The sequence below is a fragment of the Sapajus apella genome, unplaced genomic scaffold (assembly GCF_009761245.1).
Source record: "Sapajus apella isolate SASKATOON/1434 unplaced genomic scaffold, GSC_monkey_1.0 scaffold47, whole genome shotgun sequence".
Classification (NCBI taxonomy): Eukaryota; Metazoa; Chordata; class Mammalia; order Primates; family Cebidae; genus Sapajus; species Sapajus apella.
Window position 1 is genome coordinate 17,807,629 of NW_022436987.1, and position 6,709 is coordinate 17,814,337.

At 31.6% G+C, this 6,709-nt stretch overlaps 1 pseudogene; it reads left to right on the forward strand.

Annotated features, from left to right (window-relative positions):
* The first annotated feature begins 655 nt into the window (after window positions 1-655).
* Window positions 656-5,824, forward strand: LOC116525007 (annotated as a pseudogene).
* The last annotated feature ends 885 nt before the right edge of the window (window positions 5,825-6,709 follow it).

The window sequence follows — 6,709 nt, forward strand, 5'->3', positions numbered from 1 at the left end:
TATGCAGAGGTCTCCATACAGTTGAGCTGTACCTGTAATAGTGGCATGCTGCTAATGCACATTTTAAGGGCAGAAAATCTGATTAAGCATTCCATTTGTCTTCTTCCTGTATAGAAATGAGAATGTTTTAGGAAACAGAGATCTGATCAGATTCTCATTTCAACTTCATAAAATAATAATATTCCAAAAGAAAGGCCATTAAAATGACTGGATAGAAAAATTTTCAGAAGGTATTAAAAGTGTTTTAACTTTTTCTATATTAAGTTTATCAAACATGGCTACGTGTGATAGTTCAATTGTTTTGTTCATTTGTGACTAGGCCTTTCAAAGTTCATTTTTCAAAACAGAAATACATTGACATTTAATGAAAAGATTAATCAATTCTTTCTAGTTTGGGTTTTACTTTGGCAAAAAAATAAACAAAATTGACCTTATAAACTTTTTTATTTTTTATTCATCCTGGCTATTCTTGATATGTGTTTCTTCTATTCTTTGTATGTTCCTATTAATCTCAAAACTAATGCAATGTTGATTATTTACTAAGGTTATATTTTCTTGGAAAGTACAAGCATTTTTCAGATCAAATGATAGGCTAATTTTTAACTGTGAGACACTGAATGAGATGAATTGTTAACATGTTGAAATATCTAGGAAAATGTATAATACATTTGATTCTAGTAACAGAAAAATGCACAGAAGGGGCAATTCAACTGTTAAAATTTCACATCAACAGTTTAAAACCAGTGAGGTAACTGTAAATTCTGTGCCTGTTATATTTTAAGAAGTTTATTTATCTTGAATGAAGTGTTAAAAATCCTGGTAGCAGAAGAAAGTTAAGAAATTCTGGAGTAAATTCCTAAGGTATCACTTTTTGATGTATTATCTGTTAATTGATATAAATTATGAGTGCCAAATATTTCTTTATATACAATTGTTGGATCTCCATTCTTAACCTTAAAGATTCCCCTGCTATTTGTCAATTCTATAAACATCCATTGTGCAACTCTAATTTATAAAGATTTACCTAATTAAAAATAAAATGTAATGTAGTTTAGGAAAGATATTTCTTGCTTTCACCTCAAGAATACTAGAATTTTGTTCTCTTCCATTTTAATCCACACTTTTTCTACTGTCTTCAAACAAACAACCCACCAAAAAAAAACCAAGTAGCATAGCGTTAGTATTAGTAACATGCATTTCTTGGGAAATGGATAAACAGATCTACCCCCTGAATTTGTTGAGTCCTTGGTAAGTGGAACCAATGAAAGTATAAATAAATATGTCCAAATATTTGAAAGTGATAAGCTATAAAACTGTTATGAGTCATAAATTGTTAAATAAAATACTTTGCTTTTATTTTGACAAATATACCTTCATAGTGACCTATGAAGAAATTCGGATTCTTATTTAAAATGTTTGTTCATCATAGAGTTCTTTCTGCATAAAAATATAGCACTATGGGGAGACTTGGCCACTCACTCGTCGATCTTGGTCCCCAGGCTGTAATCCACCACCTTCTTTCCAAAGTCCCTTCTCTATCCTATATCAGGAGAGGCCTGAGTGACTATTTCAGCCTGCTCATCCATGCTTGGTTCTCATTCCTGCAAAGCTACTTTTGACCACTTCTTAAGTTTAGTGTTGCCCACATTGGGAGTGTGTGCATAACTGAAGGGGAGCTGAGATTAGTTTCTTGGTATGTTCATCCATTGACTCCATGGACCTTTGCCTTATAGAGCAGTGCACAGCCCAAGAATGTTGATTCTCTGAAGTGAATGCTCCAGACTAGGGGCCACCCTTGCCTAGTTTTCAGGGTGGTATTGGAGATAGATGACATATTTGAATCTTTTCTGTCTCAACAAAAAGTTGTGTTTTCTTTAGTATAGAAGCAGAGTCAAATGCCAATTTCATCACTTTATAGCTTTGTGACTTTGGGAATATTATTTAATTTCTCTTTCCCTCAGTTTCCTTATCTGTAAATGAGGATAATAATAATAATACCTAACTTGATTATTTGGAAACTTAAGTAAACGTTAAGTGATATTTATGAAGTACATAGTAGAGTGCTTGATAGGTGCTTTTTAAAGAAGTAGGATAGTTTTCTTTGAAAATGGGGATTTTCATGATATTTTCATCTTAAGGGGTTGCACAAAATAATGCCTAAAAAGTGCTATTTCAATGTGTGGTACAAAGAAAGTATATCAGATTATTAAATAATAATTGAATGTAAAGAAGTAAGAATAATTTAACTGTATACATATAATAAACTAAAAGTTAGAGAAATTTTATATTTTTACTCTTCTTTAGTACATTTTATTTATTTTTTTGACACTCAGTAATACTACAGGCAAGCTTGTCTTGTCTTTGCAGGTTTGAAGAAACAACTATTACCCTTTTAATATATTTTATTGTTTTTAATCACCATTAATTTGAGAAATTGGAAATTTTTGTTTCATGTTTGCGGTTGTAAATGAATTCGTTCATTTAGATGATAAACATTTGTTACATGGTTTAATGGCATAAAAGTTCTGGGCAGTTAACTTCGTAGCTAACACAGGGATTAATAAGATATCATCAGTCAACTGCATGAAGTCACTTTGTTTCTCTCAGAAGCAGTCTTTTACCTAGAATGACAGATACATGATGAATTAAATTTATCTTCACAAAAATGCTGTACAAAAGGTGAAAACGGTAAACTAAAGTACATATTCAGTGTGTTCCTTTTGGAAGTTGCCTTAGGCATGAACATAAAAGCTGACAATAATTTTTTCTCCAGTTTTATTTAATTGCTTTAAAATAAAGAATAAAGGTAGCTTTTAAGGTCCCTCAATGTCAAGAAATAGTAGACTCCATTCTTTAGTTAATGTAAAATAATAATCAGTCTCCTTAAAGTTTCTATCATTGTTCATTTACAATGAAATGAATGGGCATATTCATGAAATGATCTATAAAGCTGTATGAAATCTTAGAAATACTTTTTTTTATTATTGACATCTTAAAAGTAAATTTCATTCATAATTCATTAGAGATACAATGTAGTGCAAACACTTAAAACTATTTTTTGTTTAAAAGCTTAATTTTGGAATTGAATTACTTAGAAGTGCAATCATTGACAACATGTTTAAATGATTCAACACTAGGTTATTACTAAGGTTTTGAGAAAATATTAACATTTATTGCACATTTATAAAAATTTGAGCTTGTCTTTTAACATAAAATGTTTTCAGATTATTCAGTTTAAAGGCTTTCAGGAAAACTGTTATGTCCAAATTATAAAATGTATATAGATATCTTACTAAGCTCAAAATGATTTTGAGAGTCATCAATTAAATGGTGAATGTATCACATTTCAAGATATGAAGTTCTCTGAAGGTGGTAAAGATATATTTGAGACAGAGTCAGTTTCTTCCAGCCAAGTATTGACTTGAATCTTAATCAGGTACTCTATGAAAAGTCAACATTTTAGTTAAACTTTTTAAAAGTATGAGTTTATACTTTTCAGTTTCATCATTTTAGCTTTTTCAAATTTTAAAACATCCTTCAAATGTCAGATTTGTGTTTCATGGCATTTCTGATTTGAATAAAATTAAGAAAAAATGTGGCAACATATTCTTATTTAGCATAGAAATATGCTAAGCAGCCTTTCTGCCTCCGCTGCCGCCACGGTGCCTGTGAAAAACTTGTGAAGTAGGGCGAAAAAAAGAAGCAGGTTCTGAAGCTCACTCTTGAGTGCACCCACCCCATAGAAGATAGAATCATGGATACTGCCAATTTCAAGCAGTTTTTGCAAGAAAGGATCAAAGTGAATGGAAAAACTGGGAGCCTTGGTAGAGGGATGGTGACCATCGAAAGGAGCAAGAGCAAAATCACTGTGACATCTGAAATGCCTTTCTCCAAAAGTATTTGAAATATCTCACCTAAAAATATTTGAAGAAGTAAAATCTATGTGATTGGTTGCACGTAGTTGCTAACAGCGAAGAGAGTTACAAGTTATTCTACTGCCAGATTAACCAGGATGAAGAAGAGATGAAAGACAAGGATTAAATTTTATTTATGTGGAATATTTTGTAGGAGTTCTTGAATAAAACCTGGGAACCAAAATGGTGGTTTAGCCTATATCTCTGCAGTGTGTACTGAAGAGAAAATTGGAAATCATAGTCAAAGGGCTTCCCTTGGTTTGTCACTGGTAAGATTCTAATGAGTACTAAACGAGATAACCCATGTAAAACACTTTGCAAAGTATGTGACATGGCGAACACTAAAAAACAGTTAACTGTAATTTTTGTAAGAAGAAACTTTATATGCAAGAGGTACACATGTATATTTAAGAGAAAATGGCAGTCAGAAAAGTAAAGATGAAATTTTAAGTAGTGAGGTTTTCATTTGTACTTTAAAGTCAAAGCTTAATGGGGTATTTTAGTAATGTGTTCAGACCTCTTCTTTGAGGCTGAGCTAGTTGCAGTGAATGAAGGAAAATATCAAAATAGTAACCAATATTTAATTCACATGGATGTATTAAATGGGCCTAAGAAGTAGTCACATCTGGATGTTTTAGTAGTGCTTCAGGAAATTTTTTAGAGTGTTTAATAAGATAAACACAATATTATTTTTATTTGAGATAAATCACATTTTCTACTTAAGATTTTACAGATTTAAATTTCATGCATGGAGAAAGAAAATTGTTCTTGATAATGAAGTTGTGCCTAATGTGACCAAATTTAAATGCTAGAATTTTGTAGTGTTTGGAGAACAAAGCTTATATTAGAATTAACTCTGCTATTTCTTTTCCAAAACCTCCTTACATTGTCTTATCCTCTACTGTAAGATTATGTTTGAAGAAACATTGTCACTACCTAAATAGCTAGCTATTCCTGTTTCAATATAGTTGCACTAAATGTGCAAATCCAAATCAGTCAGCTCACTGTTCATGAACAGCTTGAAAATGGAGATAACATGGTTAATGCATACCAAGGTTTTATTTTGCCATCTAGCTAGGTATCCAGGGAGTAACTTCTGTTTTTCTCCTGCTTCATTATTCTTCAGGTTCCATAAGAGATATGTAGATGTTCTCTCTTTTGCAGGATGTTGTAGGGTTTTGAGACTACAAATCCCACCCACCAGAAGAAAACTGACAACTTTTATAGCCAACATATCTGGGTATATTTATTACAGGGATGCTTGACTTTGTGCTTCTTTCTTATGCTTCTATAAATCACAGTGTCTGATCTACTATTGAGTAGAGAAAATCATTCCTTTTGTGTATTTACTTGGCCTGAAAATAAAATTTTAACAGGCTTCATTTTATGTATGACTGTTGAATAAAAGACTATTTTTTCACAAATACTGGCAATATCCACATAGCCATTTTGGTTAATGGTTGCAATGTAGCTACTTAGAACATTACTTTGCAATTTGGAATCCCACATTTATGTTGTTCACATTGTTCTTTATGGTTCTAATAATTTTTTACCAGCCTACATTTACATACATTCTATTTGTGGTTCAAAGCCTTATTAAAGCCTTGTCTCCCCCATGCAGCTCTCTCTCACTACCCAATGCGAATTGAATTGATTGTCCCTTTTTCCCAACAACATTGATTGTTTCTGACATTTATTTAACATTTATGAATTGCTTCCTAGGCAAAATAAAATTTATCGATTATATATGCAAGTGGCAAGTGTACAAGTTGAATTTTGCCAATGAAAACATCAGTTTCCCAAGATAGAAATTACATTGTATTCTATTGTTTGCATTTACCATGGGAACTAGAGCTCCATAATTAAAGCCACAGAATGCAGAAATACAGTTAACAAAGCTTTAGCTTTAAAGCCCCACCTTTTTTTTTTTTTTTTTTTTTCCAGTGCTGATTCCAAGGGTTAACATATTCTAGTCTAGATACATGAGAATAGCCAACAGCTCTAGTTATATGCTAGAGTTAGGTTCACTTTTACCTCTAGTGGTGATCCTATGGCTATGGGTAAAATTTGAGGCTGTGTGTACCTTGAAAACCCTCTTGCCTCCTACCAACTCCAAGTGACCTCCTATTTTGGGTGAATCTCGGCAAACTTGGATTCTATATTTGAACCCAAGGAGTAAGCTAGAAAAAAAATAAAGCTCTATTCTTTGTTTGGAATCATAGAGATAGCAGGTTCATAGTCATTTTCTTTGCACTTTAGAAACCATGGAGTGTTCAGAGGGTACAGATAGCACCTGGATGAGCTGAATGGGGACACATCAGATGAGATAAGATGGTTGGCATTTCCCTTGGATTTGCTCTGGCAAGAAGCACTACTTGAATAAGAAATTCCAGAGAAAGTTGCATAGATGTTTATTAGTGAGGTTTTGGAGACTAAAAGAGATTTTCTAAATTATTATAATAAAAATATATTTCAATAAAATATGCTGGATGATAGATTGAATTATCTTTCTATTTTTCTTTAAAAATGTAAAATTGTTGTTTTGCATTCAGGTGACCAAAAAGTATACAATGAAAAACAAAAGGAAAACATATTACAGAAGTGTGTCAGCATATTATGATAATAAAGATTTACATTACCTTTAGCTTTTGTGATTTTTATATTATTTCTCATATTTTATTAATATTTTTAAAATAAATACAAATAATGTATTTAAAAATTATTAATATTAATTTATCAATCAGAGCTGATAAATAAAAGCTGAGATATAATATAATTTTTTTTTTTTTTTTTTT